Below are 20,970 nucleotides of genomic sequence, written 5' to 3' on the forward strand. Positions count from 1 at the left end.
AAATGGAGAAAGGATATGCCCGTTTCCAGTGTCTCTTTCTGTCGCTTCTGCTTTCATAGAATATTCTGAGGCTGTGAACCAATTAAATCCTCCACAAGGAGTGGGAAACTGAAGAGGGAGTTAAATTTGCTGCTTATGGGAGACTGTACAGTGTCCAACTACTACACCGTGTGCACGTATGTGTGTGTGTGTGTGGGGGGGGGGGCTTGTGCTCGTACCACAGCACAAATGTGGCCAGAGGACAACTTTTGGGAGTTGATTTTTCTCCTTCCACCTTGCTGAGGTGGGGTCTCATTTCTGCTGTGCTGCAAACTGCAGGCAAGTTGGACCATGAGTTTCTAGGTGATTCCATGGTCTCTAGCTCCCAACTCGAGGTAGGAGCACCAGATGCTGCTTGCCAGTTGATATCAGTGCAGTGCCCTCCTCCACCCTGAGGTGTTGTTACTGAAGACCACTTCTAGGACTCCCAGAGCTGATAAATGCAACATGAACACTCCTCTTTTAGCCGGGATATAAAGGAGAAGAGACCAACAGGGCCCCGCTAGTGCCAAGAGGTCTTTTTTCCTCTTACTTTTGCCTTTTGTTCCCTCCCTCCCTCCCTCCCTCCCTCCCTCCCTCCCTCCCTCCCTCCCTTCCTTCCTTCTTTCCTCCCTTCCCTCCTTCCTCTTACCCTCCTCTTCTCTTCTTCCTTTATCTCTCAGATGCACATCAGAAGGCAACTGCACTTATCAGATGATGTTGTATATGTGGGAATTTCTAAAATACACGAAATGCCTCACTTTTTGAGAGGCAGTGTTAAATCACAGTAGACATAAGACAGGCAGACTGTTACGTATGCCAAAGAATAGGATGGCGTCCAGCTATAGTCACATCTATGGCGTTCTTTGTTTTTGTTTGGTTTCGTTGCTGCTGTTATTAATGTTTCTGTCACCAAAACCAAGCTCTCTGGGCTAGGGATTGGTCCCTTGTATTTCTCATTGTATTTTAAGTACCTAAAACAGAACCTGGACCAAATTTAGTGCTTAGGAAACAATAACTAAGTAACAAGAGAAGAGAGAATGGAGTTGAGAAATGAGACTCGGTGACGGTGGGGGAAGTGCCTGCTCCACAAGTTTATTCCTCGGAGTTCATGTGAAAGAGCAGGATTTGACAAGGGCATGCATCTGGTGCTCCTACCTCAAGACGGGAGCTAGAGACCAAGGAATCACCTGGAAGCTCACCATCCAACTTGCCCAGTTTGCAGTGTGGCAGAAACAAGAGCCCCTACTTCGTTCAGCCCCTGCTCTGGTCCACAATTTTTTGTTAATTTCATTATTCCTAAAATAATAAAAAAAAAGAGTCATGTGACCTGTCTTCAAGAGCTGGAAAAGCAGATGAGACAGGGCTGTGGTTTTTTTTTGTTTGTTTGTTTGTTTGTTTTTGTTTTTGGTTTTGTTTTTTTTATTCACTATAATTTGTAACTTTATTAAGAAGGAGCCAATGTCAGCACTGCTATGTAAACAATGACAAAGATCAAGGGAAACATCAGGGATCATGTAGACAGCAATATACATTGTCCTTTATATAATCAATGTATGATAGTTAAGGAAACTTTAATCCTTATTAAGCAAACGTTTTTGCACATACTTCCTTCTCTTTATCATTTGCTTGACTTGAAGCAATTCTGCTGGGATAGCTTTATCTCCTGGGCTCTCTCCTGCGCCTTCTTAAGATCAGCCAATGCTTGATGATAATCTTTCAATCCCTGCCATCCTTGTGCTTTTCCGTACAGTGCTTTAGTGTTTGAAGGGCCCAGTTCAAGAGCCTCCAAGCAACTGTCAAATTGCCCCCTGACAATTTGACATCTTCAATTGACAAGCACAAATATTCAGCACACAACTTAAGGCTATAGGCTGCAATCTGGATAGATCTGCTTTCTCAGTAACAGCCTTTGAACTATCCATGTACCTTAAAACCTTTGAGACTTGTAAAAACTATTTCTAATGTTTTTAAGTCTTCAGATATTAATAAAATTTTTTTCTTTTTTTTTCTTTTTTCTTTTTTTTCCGGAGCTGGGGACCGAACCCAGGGCCTTGTGCTTGCTAGGCAAGCGCTCTACCACTGAGCTAAATCCCCAACCCCAATAAAATTTTATCTACATCTTTTAAGTCTATATCTGCATCCTTGGGGAAATCTGGATGACAGTCACCAGAGCCGTCTTTGGGGAACATTCCTCAGCCATCTCCTTTCAATTCTCCACATTCTGTAATAACACAGAGTTTGACAGATTCACCATTCACTTCTACATTGTCAAGCATCCTTGCCACACCGTGTCCTTTCATTACTTGACCAAATACCACACGTTTCCCATCCACATGAGGAGTTGGAACTTTTGTGATAAAGAACTGAGAACCATTTGCATTGGGGCCTGCATTTGCCATACTCAGCCAACCCTCCCAGTCATGCTTATGATGAAAGTTCTCATCTGCAAATTTTTAACTGTAAATAGTTTCTCCACCTGTCCCATTCTGATTTGAGAAGTCTCCACCCTGAATCATAAATTTCTTAATAATTCAGCGGAAAGGGCATCCTTTAAAATGCAGAGGTTTCCCAGCTGTGGATCCGGTGCCCTTTTCTCCTGTACACAGTGCATGAAAATTTTCTGCAGTTTTAGGAACAATATCTGCAAACAATTCTGAAACAATTTGTCCAACTCTCTCCCCGCCGATGTCCGAGTCAAAGAAGACTTGCAGGTTCTTGGAATTGGAGGGCTTGGCTGCTGGGGATGAGTGGGACATCTTCACTGCAAGCACTGGAAAGTGGGACACGAGTGCCTTGTGTACAAAAGGGTGAGACAGGGCTGTTTTGAATGTGAACAGTGCTCCTGAAATGCCTGGATAAAAAGGCTTGCCCCCTGGGAGATGCTGTGGACTTTCAGAAGGTGTGACTTAAAGGAAAGTCCCTAGGCCATTGGGGACATGTCCTCAAATTGTTTCTTTCCCTCCTGTTTTATCGCTCCAGATGTGTCAACGTGCTTAGATATGTGCCCTTGCCATGGCTATGTATGGTCCTCACCAGACTCCAAAGTGATGGGGCCGGTTGATCTCACTCAGCCTTGGCCTCCCCATTTATGGGTTTATTTTGTTCTTCTTCAGAAGGAGACTGTAGCTTTCCCCCTCCTCCTCAAACCTTAACACAACTGACTCCATGATGGTAGTACTAATCAAGCCACAAAACTCAGTGCTTAGACAGCATCACCTGCCAAAACTAAAACAGACCTAATTTATCAATGCCATAGTTCTGGGGAAGTCTCTAGCTGTACTGACCTTACTTTTTGGCCTCTACAGTTGTGATTCTAGCTAGCTGCTCTTTTTAATTGAAGTAGGTCAACCCAGAATCTGGTTTTTGTGCATAAAGACTTTCAAGTGAGTGAAACTTACAGTGAGAAAGGTTTAGTGCTACCCCAGGATCCCAAACATCCAGTGTAGCTGCTGGCTGGGCTAATAAAAACATTCTCTTTCTTGGCTTAAACCCATGTCCTAGTCTTCTCTGGTGTACACCCCACAAGAGAGACTGCTTCAGGCCCTTTGCTGTAGCATTTAGAAACAGAATCCTGCAGGTAGCAAACACTTTGAAAATTATACCATAGCCCACAATTGTGAGATCCATTCAATAAAGACATCTTGTCTTATAAGTAAGTCTTTCAGAAGCAACGCCGGACTTGACTGTGGAGGTGATTAGATTTAGAATCAAGTAAGGAGCAGGCGTTTAGATGTCCTGTAACACCATTTCCAAGGAGGATTGATGGAGAAGGATGAGCCTCATCCGAAGCAGCAGTGCCTTCCAGCAGCAGCCCAGGTACCAAGAACTCCAAGTCCTGCTTTGCCTGCCTGACTTCATTTCTTGCTGATGAGTGCATCCACTCTGTCGCAGGTGAGTGCACATCGCATGAGAGTCTGTGTTGGAAAGCGTGTTAAAAATAGGAATTCATGGATGTGGGGAGATGGCTCAGTTGGTGAAGGGCTTGCTGAGCAAGCATGAAGACCGGAGTTCAGTCCCTAGCACTGTAGTGTCGGGGAAATGTTGGTGATCCCCCCAAAAAAACACAGACAGGAGCCGATCTGGTGCAACTCGCATCAGGGTCTTTATTCTATTCAAGCTAACTCAAGCTCCCCCAGTGCACCACCTTCACACAGGTGGTGGAGCCCAGAACGTCTATTGGGGCAAGGCTTTATTTATAGTAAGCAACAAGCAGGGAATACATAAAGTACTCTGGCCTTTAACAAAATTGGCTGGTACTGGGAGTCATACCATAAACTTAATTTCTCCTCCCCTCTGCATTGGTGGTCCTTAGGCAGGGGATGGGCTTGTAACCTGGGGGTGCAGGCTTGTTGTGGGAATAACCTGGAGATGCTGGACTTGTTGAGGGTGTAACCTGAAAATGCTGGTCTTGTTGGGGATTGGCCTAGAGACTGGAGCTAGGCTGGGCTTTTGTTGGGAGGCAACTTGGAAACCAAGTCTGTTAGTTTACCCGAGTTCAAACTTAGGTCAGGTTCTCTAAATGGAGTCTGAACTTAAATGATTTGGCGTCTCATCACCCATCTAAAAATCCAGAAGTGATGAACTCTGGAACTCACAATCCCAGAGCTGGAGAGGCAGAGACAGGGAGGGTCCTAGAACTCTTTCTCCAGCTTAGCCCAACCAGGGAGCTCCAGGTTCCAGAAAACAAGCAAGCAAACAAACAAACAACCCCCCAAAAACCCCAAAAACAACAACAACAAAAACCAAAACCCAAAAAACAGCAGTGTGGACAGCTGAACTCTGTCCTACACAAATGCTTACACACATGCAAGTGTACACACACATACACGCACACACACACACAAACACACATGAATTTCTTCCTGGGGTGTCACTGATGTAGTGTAACATATAGGTGATATACATTATGTATAATTTATACATACTTAACAAAATCTATCTGAATTTTCAGATGAGATGTCTCCCCCAAAGAGACCAGAATCTTAAAACTGCTAATATATCTTGATTTTGCTGGGCAGACTTCCTCATGGGGGAGCTGGCAGCCCCTAGCTCAGAACTTACAGCAGCTAGTGCCTGGGTAGGGGCAAGGCTACAGGGGCTAGCATACCATGAGGGCACCCTGACTCTTGTTGGAAAATGTCTTTCCCATCAGGTTACTTTTGGGGCAAATATTTAATTCCCATCTGCTATGGCCTGGCTATTTTCATCTCTGACATTCGAGCCCTTCTGCCCCCAGGCCCCTCTGTGGGATGGCAGTGCTACTAATGACCCTAATTATGCATGGCTACCCTACTCCCTCCATTACCCCCATCACCCCTGGCCACCATGCTTTTAAGGGAGGGTGCCTCATCCCTGGTCAGAAGCCCAGCAATGGCTCTGAGAAGCCACATGGGCCTGGAGTATGTTTTCTTTGCCGTGCTGTTACCACATGAGAGTGGTCAGGAATCACTCAGAGCTCTTTCTGTGATCTCAAAGTTTCAGTAATTTGGATAAAAGGGAAGAAATGGGTTCTTATTAGAGCCCTTTAGAGCCCAGAGCTCTAAAATGGGACAGGGCAAGGTCAGATAGGCCAAATGGAAGGCCATGTGAATTTTTAATAGCTTCTGTCTCACTCGGGCACTAAAGCACACACAGAAGAAAGAGAATGCATTCCTCAAAAGCCTACCCCTCACTTTTTCTCAGCCTTGCTGAAGGCAGGCTGTTTGAAGGCAGAAATTTAATAATACAGTTTAAATAAAGTCTTGGAGGTCTCTTGAAATGACTTACTTTAGGTCTCATGAACTCTTTTAAAAAAAATCCATCCATCCATCTGTCCATCCATCCATCTGTCCATCCACTCATCCATTCATCTTTTGAGACAGGATATCAACATGTAGCCCATGTTGGCCTTGAGCTGGAGATCCCAATTGCTGAGATTTTAGGGGTATCCTTCCATGCTCGTTCATTTTGTTGGTTGGTTGTTAGTTGGTTTTGAAGACCCAGACTGGCTTTGGACTTTACAGTCCTGGCTCAGCCACCCGAATGCTGGGGTTGTAGGTCTGGGCCGTCAAACTTGGCTCTGTAGCATCACAGACATGATTCATAAACTCTTCTGATGGGTAGGGGGTCTTCAGGTGCTGTTGCTGGAGTGGTCAGGCCTCAGGTGTTGTCTCTTCGTCTCTGGCATGCGGGGTAGACACTATGACTTCATAGCGTGTGTGACATCTGAGCCAGAGCTTTGCAGATGGTGTGCAGGGCGAGCTGAGCATGGTACTGCAGCCACAGCAGTGCGGTGGCAGAGGCAATAGGTTTGGCCAGGGCTAAGACAAAGCTGTGCTAGCCTTCCACATTATCCCCTACCTGAATGGGAAATGATCTCTGAGTGATGGGTCCACTCGACTGTACCTGATGCCTCTCTCCTTGTCAAAGACTCTGGGGGAAGACCTGGGTTTCTGGGAAGGGCAAGGCCTTGACCTATGTGGGCCTGAATCCTCACACAGGGTCAAAAGGGTGGGACAAGAGCATAGACCCTGTGAAGCCTCAACATGCAGTCATCAAAGGGCTCTTCTCTTTAAGCATCTTTCATGGAACAAACTCACCCAGAGAAGGCAGGACTTTGCTTGGTGACGCTCTGTTCCACCTCCATGGGGGAAGAGCTGGACTCAGTGCCTGAGAGAGTAGAGAGCCTCCTGCAGGTGTGGGAGTAATGAGGTTGGAGAAGGAGCAGTCTGGGAAGATGGAAAGGAGTCTTGCTGGTGTTCCAGCCTTTTTATGACGAGGGGGCACCTCACAGGGTTATAGACATCGGAGCAACTTGCCATGGGACTGCCTGCTCACTGGAGGCAAGCAGACCATCTGCTCCCCTTTAGAGGGATTGTTTGTGTGTACTGGAAGTCTCTCCTGGGGCTGGAGAGATGGCTCAGCGCTTAAGAGCACTGACTGCTCTTCCAGAGGTCCTGAGTTCAATTCCCAGCAACCACAGGGTGGCTCACAACCACCTGTATTGGTGATCCGATGCCCTCTTCTGGTGTGTCTGAAGACAGCAACAGTGTGCTCACATAAAAAGAAAAAAAAAAAAAAGGCCAGCTTGAAGTCTCTCCTGTGACTGTGGCTCCCATAGTCCAGCAACTCAAGCTCTGGTTGGAATTCCCTGTGCTCACTTTAACATCTCTCTCTCTCTCTCTCTCTCTCTCTCTCTCTCTCTCTCTCCCCCCCCCTCCTTCTCTCCTGCCTTGTCACATGAGATGGTGAATGTTGGGGTAGAGTCCGTCTTTGTGTCGTTACTCTGTTCCTGGCTGCCTTGCTCCATTCTTGAGGGTAGCATCCTGGTCCTGCCTGCTCTGTGCTGCCTCAGGGTGGTGGCATTTGCTTCTCTGGAGCTGCAGTGCTCAAGCCCTGCTGAACTTGAGAATCATCAAGTTCCTTGGGTCATGCCTTTCCAGGGATCCGGGTCAGCAAGTTCAGCATAGGATCCTGGGGATGCATTCTGTGTGCATCATCTACAGAGTAGGCATAGGACTGTAATATACAGTGGAGCTCAGTGTTGATGCAACATGTGAGCACGACACTGCTTCCTGTGGGGCTGGGCAGTGAGATAAAGTCCTCTTCTCCCTGTAGTCCTCCGCAAAGCCAACAGCATCACAGAGGACAAAAGGCATCAGAGGTAGGAAGGATCGCCTTTTTGTACAAATTTATTTTATTTTAAATGATGTCTATGTGTGTGGAGGGGTGAGCCCATGCAAGTGAGTACAGAGACCTGCAGAGGCTAGAGACTTGAGACTACTTCAAGCTGGGTTTGCAGGCTACTATGAACCACCCAGCGTGGATGCTGAGGACCAAACTTGGGCAAGAACAGTGAGCTAGCACCATCTTAACTGCTGAGTCATCTCTGCACCTCCAGATAGGGAGGATTCTAATTGGGTTGGTCTGTCACCCTAGCTGGCCCTTTGAGGACACACCCAAGGCAAGGTGACAGGATTCAATCTTTCTAAGCTTTGTTTACCATACTAGAGCGAGCAAAGCACCAGAGTCAAGCCAGAACCAGTCTCACTCAATATTTTTAAAATGGTTTTCACTGAAGTAAAACATATACCATGTGACAAGCCACTTTTCCATCACCTTGACAAAATGACTGACAGGAGCAACTTATAGGAGGGAGGGACTTGTTTTGGCTCACGGTTTCAAAGGGCTTGGTCCACCACAGTGGGAGAGGCATGGGGGCAGGGCTCAGTCTGGGGGTTGTGGGAGCATGTGGCAGTGACTGCTCACATTGGGTGGGCTAGGACAGAGTGCTGGAATTAGGGGCTGGGCTCTAGACCTCAGGCTAACCTCTAATAAGCTATGCCTTCCCACCTCTGGATAGCTCTATAGCCTTCAACCTTGCACCAATGGCTGGGGACAAGTGCTTGGAACAGGAGCCCATGCATGTGTGAGTGCATTTCAGATGCAATCCATTACACAGGGAGTTTGTCACCCAGAACGTTTTTCAGTGCATGGTGGTATCAAGTGCTTTGCAGCCATCACTGTGAGCTACTTCCGGTTCATCCGGTTCATCCGGTTCTGACAAGAGTTCTCACTCATGGGACAAACATCCAGAGAGCAGAGTGGGACAGCTGGTGTCTACGGATATTGCAGAGGGCACATGAGTGCCCATGCTTATCTTAGTAGTGACAAGGATCCATGGAGGAGCCACCAAGGCTCCTGTTTCTTACCTATGAAGCCTCCTTGGTGAATGGAGCTGGCTGGCTTTGCTTATGGCCGCCATCTCCTGGTATTGAGAGATAGTGCAACCACCTAGATGAATGGGGCATTTTGTCAAGTTGTGGGTAAAACCTTTAGGCTGCACACCCAAACTCAGACCACTCCGCCTGTATTTTTACTTTTATAGGCCTCGTCTTTCAAATTTTATTTTTCTTTTGTGTGAGTGCTTGCACATGTGCATGTGTTCATGTGTGTGTGTTGTATGTGTGTGTGCACGACCTTGTGCATTGAAGTGTGTGCAGGTACATGTGTGTCTGTGGTGTGCACGCACACAGAGACCAGGGGTCAACCTTAGGTCTTGTTCCAAAGAGCTGTTACCTTGCATTCTTTCTAAATTATGTCGGTTCTTCGGTGAGTTTTTACAGGTAGATAATGCATTCTGGTTACCTTCTTCCCAGCACTCTCTTATCTCCTCTCCCCTCCCTGCCCCCCCCAGCCCCCAGCCTTCACCTGTTCCCTTTTCAGATCCATGATTGCTGTTCTTGTTGTGACATCCACTGGTTTAATGGGAGCCATCTGTGGAATCTCTGGAGACGATCTACTGGAGCCTGGGTGGGGGGGTCACCAGCGTGAACATAAGTGAAGGTAACAATGCCCCCTTCCCTTGAATCTATTCATTTAATTCAGCAGCTCCGAGACCCTCTTCCACCTTTGTCTGGCTATTGATGGGCTCTTTCTTCTGCAGGCATCTGTGTTTGTTGAGAATCCATGATTGCGAGTGGTCTCGTGGTATCCAGAAGACAGCATTCTGTAGCCTGTTTCCTTTGCTCCTGCTCTTATGGTCTCTATGCCCTCTCATTTGCAGAGCTCCCTAAGCTTCATGAAGGATGACGTAAGTACCTTGTTTAGGGCTAAGCACTGAACCATCACTGATTCACAACATCTGGCACAGCTGTGAGACGTTGCTTTTGCCTCACTTCACTGTTGCCAGAGGCTATGGGGGCCCGGGTTCCAGGAACGAGTTTCTCAAGATTACGCACCACCATGTTTTTTGAGACAAGATCTCTCTGTTGCCTGAAGCTCACAGACTAGGGTAGGCTGGTTGGCCAGTGGGTCAACTTGTTTCCACCTGCCCAGCAGTGAGGTTATAAGTACATGCTACAGTGCCTGGCTTTTATGTGGGTCCTGGAGATCTATCAATTAGATCTTGAAAGCATATAGGCTGGCAGAGCCATCTCTTCAACTCTTTTGCGCACTTCTAGATGATTCTAGATGGCTTTCAGGACATACTAAAGATATTTAAATGGAACTTGGTTGGTTTGACTAGATGATGGTTTATCGGTTTTGATAACATAATGTTTGGATGGATAACGAAAACCTAAGAGTCAAAGTGAACAACATGACTTTAGTAAACAAACAAAATAATCAACAAGGGAGTCCCTCCTGGCTCCACTGTCATCATCTGGAGACTCAAATGGTTTCCTTGGCTCCTGATGCTTCTCTGTACTTTTGGATCAAGCTGCTCTGCTGGGGAGAAGTGAGGAGACAGTGGAGGCTCATGCCACAACATCCATGAGACTTCTCTGCTTTTCTTTGGCATCCGTGGTGGTAATAGTCATCTCTTTCCTCTTGGCATTGGAGACTGGTAACTTGAGGTCAAGATGGCTCCCTGGGATGTGTGGGTGGACATTGTTTCCATGGATCTTCTAATCTAATAGCTACATCTTGCCTTCATCGCCTCGTTGCCGCGTGCTGTTGTGATGCTGATGGTTGTGTGACACGTGCATGCATTCATATGACTAGGTGCATGTGGGCATGCACACGTGTGTCCATGCATATGAAGGTTAGAGTTGGGCATGCACAAGAAGGGTTAGAGTTTCCCCAGTCACGTGCCACTTTAGTTTTTGAGGCAGCCTCTCACTGAACAGGAGCTCATTGACTTACCAGGCCACTGAGCTCCAGAGAGCTGTCTGCCTCTGCCTTCCTGGCACAGAGATTACAGATGTACACCCCCTAATCCCAGCTTTTTAAGTGGCTGCTGGGAATCTCATCTCAGGTCCTCACACTTGCATGGCTAATACCTTACCAACTGTTCCTTAGCCCTTTAATCATCCCTTTGAAGACCATATGTTCAAGTAGGCTCTTACTTGGTGGGTGCAAAGAGTCAGCTCTTCAATGTAATATGCTAGAAGGACATGGTTCAGATCATAGTAGAAATGACACACCACATTTTGGAGGAGATAGCGAGGTTGAGCCATGCTTGCCGGAAGCCTAAAGCAGCTTGTAGGGCTAGAATGCAGGTATCTCTCCAGGGTCTGAGACCCTTCTAAGAAGGCCCAAGACTCTCTTATCCCTCAGGGCCATCTCTCATCCTATCCACCATACTCAGGATCACAGATATGTTGCCTTGCCTCTCTCCCTCTCAGTAAGGACCAACACATGGTCACTGTCACAGCACATTCAAGTCTCCTACCAGACGTTCAAAGTCTGGTCAGGCTCTGAGTCTTCAGAGCCATGATGCCATCCAGTTTCAGTTCAAGGTTCCCAGCATGGCCTCCAGGCAGCAGACTGTAGCAAGTCTTCTGCCCCTATGGGTTTTCTCTCTTGTTACACGTTGAGCCCATGATGAAATTTTATGACGGTGTTGTAACCTGTCCCGGTCATTTGACAACACACACTTTGATTCTACCCTTGGAAATTTGGCTTAAAGTCAAGACCTTCTAGGCTCCCCCATGGCATTTTGACAGACACAGGCATTCCTCACAAGGGAGCTGGAATGGGTACCCCAATGTCTCTCCTTTTCTTTGTTCTTTGTTCTTTGTTCTTAGTCCTTTTCAGTTTGCTTGATTTTTCTAATTAGGTTTGTGTTTGGATTCCTTGCTTCCTCTGAAGATTCTTGCTGCCTCCAGGGCCTGGGTTTACTGGTTTTCTAGAGGTTGAGGTGCAAGAGTGTGGGATAGGAAAGGAGACTATGTGGTGGGGGATGCTACAGTCCTTAAGGTTCATCTTGAGAGTTTTCCAATTCCCTGCCTGACTTTTTGGAAGGATCCCCTCTCACAGGCTTCCTCGCTTACAGGAAGAGGCCTTTGTTCCATTTTCCATGCACCCTCCTGTCCCCACTGCCTTGCACTAGGCCATTGTCACAACATTTGTTACCTGACTCGTGATTGGCATGTTCGCACTAGAGACCTCAGTCTGATTTCTTTTTTGCCTCTGTTTGCTTGAAAGGCTTTCTCTTTGCACTGAAAATACCATCTTGTGGGAATTGTCAGAAGAATCTGGCCCTGCTTCCAGGGCTTGCTCGGACATCTGTCTCTATAGAAGTATTTCTAGATATGCCTCTGCCTAATCTCAAATGCCTTTGTCTTTATACCTCTCAGGCCACTAGCTTTTTTTTTTTTTTTTTTTTTTTGGTTCTTTTTTTCAGAGCTGGGGACTGAACCCAGGGCCTTGCTCTTCCTAGGCAAGCACTCTACCACTGAGCTAAATCCCCAACCCCGGCCACTAGCTTTATGTGTGTTTAAGTATGCACATGGAGGCCAGAGGTTGACACTTCTCTATTTCTCTCTACCGTATTTTAGGATTATATATGATATGTTTGTCATGTCTATCTAGGTGCCTGACAAGGCCAGGGAAGGGGGTTAGAGTCCTCGGAGCTTGAGTTACAAGTGGTTGTACGGTGCTGGGAACTGAATTCTTGTCCTCTGGAAGAACAGCCAGAACTGTTAACCATTGAACCATCTGTCCAGCCCTACCCACTTTATTTTTTGAGATAGGGTCTCTTAATGAACCTGGACCTTTACTGAGTCAGTTTGACAGGATGGTCAATAAGGCCCAAGAATTTTCCCATTTCTACCTCCCTAATGTTGGGATTGCCAACCATGTCTCTCTCTCTCTCTCTCTCTCTCTCTCTCTCTCTCTCTCTCTCTCTCTCTCACATACACAGACACACACACAGACACACACACAAACACACACATGTATACACACATCCCACACACACATCCCACACACACACATCCCACAAACATACATCACACATATCACACACAAATCACACACACAAACACACACATGTATACACACATATCACACACACACACAAACACACACACATGTATACACACATATCACACACACACACACACACACACACACAGAGACACACACACCTGCACCCGGCTTTTATGTGGATGCCGGGGACCCAAGCCAAGCCCTTCTGCTTTCCAGGCAGTCAATGGATTGGCTGAGATATCTTTTCAGCCCATGTTATCAAATTTGAAACTACACTCCCCTCTTTCTACATGTTGATAGCTTACACCCCACACATAATCATAAACTGGAGACAATAGCCAATGCTAGAAGACCCCCAGTTAGAACAAAGGCATCATGTTGGCAATGTGACTTAAAGCTGAGACCCATCCACTGGCCATTCATGCATCTCTCTCCTTGCATCTTCTTTTCTGGTCTCGACACACAGACAGCAAAGGGGACTTAGGTGGGAGTATCCGTGAATTTGCAAAGCTGGTCCAGCTCAGCTTCAGTGACACTCTTAAGCCCTGCGTAGGCCGCTCAAGGCTGAATGAAAGATAGAGCTGGGAAAGCTACAAATCTGCAAAAGAGCAATGCTGGTTAAATCACTTCCATTTAAGAGTGTTTCTCTAATCTTAATTAAGGATTTTAATTTCCTAATTAACTTCATCATTTTTCATGATGAGTATTTCCCGTCTCATTTGTGGTTTTTTAAAATGTGCCACCAACTGTAGAAATTGGGTTTTAGTATGAATTAATTCTCTTGGCAAGCCAAGAGTGGAGATCAGGAGTGTTCACCTTACTGGGATTTAATAATTACCGCCTTAGCATTTCTGCATTCTTAGGCACTGCTTGTCTCTCTATCCAGTTGCTCAAACCGCTCTTCACAGTGTGCCTTTTTCTTTCCTTTTTTTTTTTTCCCTTTCTGTCTTCTTTTTCTTCAAAGAAGCTTAGTGCGGGAGGCGGGGCTGGGCTGGGGTGTGTGTGACTATAAAGTGCTCCCTCCTCCAGTGGGCTAAGAGGCAAGCAGGCTGTTTGAGGAGAGAGAAGCTCTTGGCTGTTTGAGCAGCTCCACGGTATGTTCTCCGCTTTTGCTTTCTCCCCTCTCTCCGTGCTGTGGCTTCTGCAGTTGGTGTGATGAATTTGGTACCTCTGGTCAGGGCATCATTTCCTGCCAAGATTTGAAACTCTTAGTTCCTTCAAGGGATAGGGGCGAGATGCTGTTTCACAGATTACCTCCTCTCCGTTTGAGTTTATTTATAAATGTAGGCATTTCTTCTAGAATGTCTGGGGCATGGTTTTAAAATACGATTGCACGATCCCTTTTCCTGATGAATGGATACAGAAATGCTCAAAATAACTTTCCTAACGACTCCCCTATCTACTGGGACTCTGAATCAAGTGAGTTTTCTTATATCAACACTCTGGTGAGACGGAATTAACTCAGGAAGGGATGAATTTAGAGAGCAAGTTTTCTTTGCTAGCAAAAGAAGGAAAGCAGGCTGGGCTTGTCTTGACTCTCTGTGGCTGTCTGGATCCCTCAGCTGATCGGAACGGACAGCTCTTGTATTATTCAGAAGTCAACCAGAAAGCAGAGGGGCTGGGTGAATGAGCGAAGATTTCACTTCTAGTTTACTTTAAGGCTCATGAGGACATTCTTGGTGTTGGGACTGCAGAGTGTCCGGGTGCCATACTAACACAAGTGTCCTCATCATGGCAGGAGTTCCACTTTCTCAGAATCCTGGGAGGGAAGGGAGGGCCGCTTCAAGACTGTGACTTCATAGTTAGCACTTTCTAAAGTTTGGAGTGAAGTTGTCCTCATCGAGGACTACGTTCTTTGTATATGAATTGGAGCTTCTTTTGACATCTATGAAAGCAGCTGTCCATCTGCTTCTAGAAGGCTTTTTGGTAAGTAGCACCTTTAAGCTCTGTCTTTGGCCTGTGTTTGCCCAGGTCTCACCACTGCTTCTTAGAGCAGGGTCCTGGGCGGCCGATATTATCATTATTGTTGTTGTTGTTTGTTTTGTTGACACTTGATGTGGCGCTTGATATGTAGAAAAAACTGACCTCAGACTTGCAAAGATCCTTCTGCTTCTGCCTCCCAAGGGCTGGGATCACAGGTATGGGCCCTATGCCCCATCTAGGCCCAATAATCTTAAATTTCCACAAAATTTGTCATTTTGCCAGTTATTAACCCATCTGTTCAAACTTCTATCCTGTTGCAATGAGAAAAACAGGAGAATGTCTTCAACCACCACCACGACAAAAGTTTTAGCTTTAGGGTCAAGATGATCCCCTATATATCTGTGCACCTCTGCACACATGTGCTATTGCCAGAACAAGGATTGTGGGATGGAGGTCTCTGGGTGGTGTCACATGTATCTGAAGTCTCTGAAGTGTCACTCTCCCCATTACAATGAATAATTGATGAAAGGAAGAGAGAAGCAGGAGCAGGAGTTGGTGCCAGCCCCTCTGGAGTGTTCCCAGAGCACAAACTAGCGTCTCCTCCTCCTTGGTGCTACACCAGGCAGCGTCTTTTTCATTTGTGTTTACCACAAAGGGACACGATTGTCCATCCTTCTTGAAAATGGCATCTTAGGACCAGTTTGGTCGCTGAGAAAGTCAAGTCAAGAGGTAATCGGAAAGACATGCCAAAACCAATATTGTACGAAGACAATAGCATCCCGGATTCCCACGTGTGTCTGCTCCAGAGAATGTGAGACCATTCCATTGCTAATGAGGACTTATAGATTACAAAAATTATTTATTAGCACTAGTAGTAAAAGACACAGGGGTGCTGGTGAGATGGTTCAGTGCGTGAGGGTGACTTCATCCAAGCCTGGGGATGTAAGATTAATCCCCAGAACCCACATATTGGAAGGGGAGAACCAACTCCTGTAAATTGTCCTCTGACTTCCATATGCAAGCTACCCCTCCTCCTTGCCCACACACACAACTTTAAAAAGCCACAGTGGCCAGTCTCTACAACTCTACAAACAAAACTAACTTTCTTTCTTTCTTTCTTTCTTTCTTTCTTTCTTTCTTTCTTTCTTTCTTTCTTTCTTTCTTTCTTCCTTCCTTCCTTCCTTCCTTCCTTCCTTCCTTCCTTCCTCCCTCCCTCTCTTTCTTTTTCTTTCTTTCTTTCTTTCTTTCTTTCTTTCTTTCTTTCTTTCCTTTTGTTCTTCCTTGCTTCCGTTCTTTTTTTATTCTTCTCTCATATATCACCTCTAACCACATTTTCTTCTCCCTCCACTCCTCCTAGTTCCTCTTCCCTTCCTCCCACTTCTTCCAAATCCACTCTCTGCTTCCCTTCAGGAAAGAGCTGGCTTCCCAGGGATATATACCAAACATTCCATAACACATTACAATAAGACTAGGCACACAGCCTCTGCTCCCACTGTTAGAAAGCCTACGTGAACAGCAGACTGTACAACCATAGTATATATGCATAGGACCTAGGTCAGATCCATACTGGCTCCCTCCCTCATTGTCATCAGCCTTTGTGAGTCCCTGTGAGCCCTGGTTAGTTGATTCTGTGGGCCATGGTCTTGTGGTGGCCTTAACCTCTCAGTCACAAAATAGCTTTCCAATGGTTTACAATTGGTAGTGCATTAACATGACGGTAAAGACAATCTCTATCTTCTTAAAGAGATAAGGAAGTGGTACAAAGCTACTTTCAGTTTCAAGGTTGGGATTTGGGATAGCATGGTTGGGTAGGAGCCTTTACGTTTTACTTATCAACTGAGGGACTCTGGACAAGTTGGCTTCTCTGTGTTTTGTCTTTCTCATCTTTCTCATCCATATTAGGGGTTCTCTTTGGAAGGTAGTCGAGAGCTCAGCACAGAACCTGGCACACAGTAGGCATGCGGCACATCTGTTCTTTATTTCTGGCATGTGGAAGTATTTCTGTGCTGGCGGAGTACATGTTTTATGCCCTAGAATGAGTAGATTGCACTGTTCGTGACTTCAAGTTGGCATTGGAGGAACACTCATCTAAAGCTTACACGAGACTGCCTCTTCATGTCTGTGTTTTTGAAAGACTTGATTATATGCTCTGTGAACATTTTAGTGCAGACTAAGAATGGATGTTCGCCGTCTAATCTGTAGCATTGCAGTGTGGACCAGAAGTTCTACCAGCGTGGCTCGTACCTGCAAAATTACTCAGAGCACAGGAGGGTGAGTCTAGAGCAGTTTCTCAACCAGTGGGTCATGTCCCCTTTGGGGTCACTTATCAGCTATCCTGCATATTAGATACTTACATTATAACTCATAACAGTAGATCCTTATGAAGTAGCAGTGAAATAATTTTATGGTTGGGGGTTGCCACAAAATGAGGAACTTATTAAATGGTCTCGGGCCCTGGTTGAGACCCACTGGTTTGGGGGGAGTAGTCTGTTCAGTAAGCCTGTTCAGTAAGCCTGTTCAGTAAGCCTGTTCAGTAAGCCTGTTCAGTAAGCCTGTGATGTAAGCATGTGATGTAAGCCTGTGATGTAAGCCTGTAATGTAAGCCTCTGATGCTGCCTGAGTGAAAAGTTGGAGGAACTGCTATCTTAGGCTCAGACTCACCCTATACACCCCCTTCCTGGGGAAGGGAGGGGACATCTTCATGACATATTGTAAAGTTGTGGAAAATGCAACTCTTAGATACGTTCTAAGCACCTACCTTGATTGTAAATTTTCACCGAGACCACCTCCTGGTGGGCACAAGGAGCCCACTAAATGCACTAGATCCCTTAGAAATCTCTGAAAGGACCGTAAACCAAAACAACTGAGATATGGAAGAAAATATAGAGCTAAAGGGTTCACTGTTAAATCAATCCTAGAACTGACTGAACTCTACACCCCCAACCTCATGGGTCTGACTTTAAGGTACACTCACTGAAACTTACTGTGGTGGTCAGATTTGGCTTCATTTAAGATGGTATAGGAGGCAGGCACGTTTCGTCTGGTACCCCGGGTGCTACCTGACTGGAGCTGCAGAAATTACATGGTAGGAGCTGTAGGTGGAACATGGTTGGTGCTAAAGGCTTCACATGATTGATGCTATAGGAATAATGTAGATGATACTGTAGGAATTACACACTTAGACCAAGGATTCTTCTGACCACGAGACTCAGGACGTTGAGACAATTTTCCTTTAGTTTACCATTGTGTTGGGAAATATATATATATATATATGTATATATATATATATTACACACACACACACACACACACACACACACACACACACACACACACACATATATAGTAGGGAAGTGGCGTGCATTTTCATCCACCTTCCTATCCTTTGCAACTGCAACATCACATATTAACTACTGGATTTTTACTAGACCCAAGCCAGGGAACTGAGATGGGAACTGGCCACAGATGTCACTCATGTTCCCCACATTTTCTCATGTACTCATTAGAGTGTGTAGTTTTATCACACGGCTATCAGGCTTTGGGATTGTCCCATCCTTAGGAAAGCCCTGGGACTGCTTGTAGTCACACTCACCATCCCCATCCACCTGTTGCAGCTGCAGCTCTTACACTGGTGTCTGCTCTCGGGGGTGGGGGGTGGGGGATGGGTGGGTGGGGGTTGGGAGGGTGTGTGTGAGCCTCATGCCTTTTCCCCAGCTCTGGTAGAGCTTGCAGTTGGCCACGTTCTTCCCTTTGCTTCAGCCATCAGTAAGCTCAGAGTACTGCTAAAATAGGCTTCCATATGTGGCTGGACAAAGCCACCATGACCTTCACAGCCCTTTCTCTTACTTTACCCCCATTCACTTCATGCTTTCTTCCTTTCTTTGCGTCACAGAATCTTTCCATAGGTCTTTTCAAATCTCTATTCATTGAGGTGAAATACAAAATGCTAAACCGAAAATATATCCCTGCCATGTTTTCTCCATTTACTCCTTAGTTTCATCAATCCTCCTGTCCCTCGACCCTCATTCCCCATCCAGAGCTGGGCTTCGTAGTTTAGGCTGGCATCCTTCTAGATGAGAGTTTTGGAGGTGAGAAGTTGGACACCAGCCTGATCTCCCTTCTTTGCATTGTTTCCCTGCTACACTGACTGGATGGTTTGATGCTTAGTCTTATCTTGAATGAACCTCTCGATACTACTGGACCTGTTTGTTTTGTTGCCTCAGAACCAGTGGGACTTTTGTTGTAAATGTTCTGATGTTTGCTTAGCTCGTTAGGGATTTATCCTGTTAACAACTCCCGCACATTTGACATCTGCTTCTGAAATGATGGTTCCTTACACAAATCTCTATGTTCCCCAATGCTTAGCCAGCGATTGTCACAGTTGGGCTGCCAAGAACATGGACCCAGGAGCTTTCATCCCTGTTGGGTGGTTTGGAATCTATAATCTCAAATCCTATGCGACCTGCGTTCTGCCTTCCTGATTCCCTTCTGGACTCAGTGTTTATTATTCAGGACCCTGTGGATCCCACCTGCTGACATCTCAAGGGCTTTCTCTGGTTTGACACTGACCCCTATGATGCTGCCAGTCTTTGGCATGTCTATGAGGGTATCAGCTTCATGTAGAAACAAGGACCAACAGCCGTTCTGAGAGCCACTCTACTCATAGGTCTTGAGTTTCACTTTGAGCCGTCACATGCCCTCTCTTTCCCTCACAGTTGCCTTTGTGACCTGTTACAGATCTGGAGAAACATAGTCTTGTGTGATGTCACCCATGCCCAGGGGAGGCTGTTGTCAGAAAACAACAATATGATTTCCAGGAATCAAAAACAAACTTGAGTCTGCACAGAGAAGGACTTATGATCAATATGAAAAATTTAGGCCCATTTATAGCCAGAATCAATAAAATATTAACCACGATGAATTAAAGACAAAAGCCTAATTGTGGCAGGGAGAACATCAGTGAGGCTGTCTACAGAGTTTACTTTACAGGGTTCAAAAAAATCAATGAAAACAGAATCAAGTTTGCAGCATTGGGGGTAATACCAGTCAAGTTGTCCATACGGGAACTCTCTACAAAGACCCTCAACGGATACCCATCTCCTAACATACACATTTTCCATTGTGCTCCATTGAAATCTTCTCCATGGTGTTTTTCTGATGCTGATGGATGAGTCCAGGTTACACATGTCAGGGAGGAAGGGCCAGGCCTGCCATAAAGCCAAGAGGGCCACCTATGAGAGTATAAGATGCAGAGATGGCCACTAAATAGGATGATATTATTTTTCCTCAAAGGTAAAAACCTGTAACAAAAAGAAGAACTTAATCAAAAGTTGGGCTGAAGGCAGATGAAGTTTGGCATTGTAGTATAAAGTAGGGTGACGAGTGTCATGGTAACTGGCAGACAGAAACACTAACCTTCTTTTTAGAAGCCAGTTAGTGGTACACGGTGAGAATGTAGGTTGCTTTCTGTTTCTGTTGGCAATAGTTAGCTCAGCCTAACATCTCTCAAGGAGCCAACTCCTGCCAACAGCCACTTTCTTCCTTGTCTAATGAGTGATGCCCCCATTCCCATCACCTCTTGCTCACAGAACCCTCCCCTATCTTACCAGCTCTTTTGCATGTACTCCCCTCTGCTTCTGGGCCTTTAGGATGCAAATCTAATTAGGTTTTCTCAACAACCAATGTAATGACAACCGTCCTAACACCTTACTTCCCCTCATATGTCACTTTCCCTGTTCTCACAAGGTCCCAACACTAGTTTAGCAGGAATGATAGAGCTCCGGCACTGTTGCCATTCAAACACCATACTAGTCTGATGCAAAGACATTGTCTTTTTTAGTTCTCTCAGTAAACCCATGGGCTGGGCACAGCCTCAGTGATGAAGAGACAGAGACGTGAGAGGGTGTGTTAGTTGCTGGTTATTAGGGAGTCCAGCCTCAGCCTTGTTTTTATTCAGTCCCACAAGCCCTTGCTTAGGGTACTTTCTGTATCATGGTAGCTCTTTCTCCCTCCATTGTTAAGCTTGATTAGCAGATGTTTCTTCAATGTGTTTATCTGATGCCCTCTCCACACATGGTTTTCATTGTTATGGGAAAGTATGTCTTCCATTTCTCTATGAACTTCTGAATCCTAGGAGTAGAGGACACCAGACTGTTCATGTTTCATTCCTATATTCATGACTTTTTTTTTAAAAAAGTTACTTTTATTTGTTTGTGTGTGTGTGTGTGTGTGTGTGTGTGTGTGTGTGTGTGTGTGTGTGTACACCTGAATGAATGTACTTGTGCATTGCTCTTGGAGGTTGGAAGAGGCCATCAGATTCTTCTGGAATTGGAG

At 45.8% G+C, this 20,970-nt stretch overlaps 1 protein-coding gene, 1 long non-coding RNA gene and 1 pseudogene across 3 annotated transcripts in view; 1 reads left to right on the forward strand and 2 right to left on the reverse strand.

Annotated features, from left to right (window-relative positions):
* Positions 1 to 1,592: 1,592 nt before the first annotated feature.
* Ppid-ps21 (peptidylprolyl isomerase D, pseudogene 21) lies at positions 1,593 to 2,777 on the reverse strand (annotated as a pseudogene).
* Positions 2,778 to 13,775: 10,998 nt separating this feature from the next.
* The window catches only part of Trpm8 (transient receptor potential cation channel, subfamily M, member 8), an 86,231-nt gene continuing 79,036 nt past the window's right edge, over positions 13,776 to 20,970 (forward strand). Inside the window, 1 exon segment of one of the 2 annotated variants that reach the window (NM_134371.3) lies at positions 13,776 to 13,808. The gene's annotated coding sequence lies outside the window, so the exon portion shown is untranslated. 2 annotated transcript variants of the gene reach the window in all.
* Positions 16,591 to 19,308, reverse strand: LOC108351971 (uncharacterized). Its single transcript, XR_015629980.1, has 3 exons — positions 19,207 to 19,308; positions 17,622 to 17,706; positions 16,591 to 16,881 (listed from the first exon to the last, which is right to left on the reverse strand). It is a non-coding gene; the product is annotated as an uncharacterized LOC108351971 (long non-coding RNA).

This window comes from Rattus norvegicus, chromosome 9 (genome assembly GCF_021556685.1).
Source record: "Rattus norvegicus strain SHRSP/BbbUtx chromosome 9, alternate assembly SHRSP_T2T, whole genome shotgun sequence".
In the NCBI taxonomy this organism is placed as follows: Eukaryota; Metazoa; Chordata; class Mammalia; order Rodentia; family Muridae; genus Rattus; species Rattus norvegicus.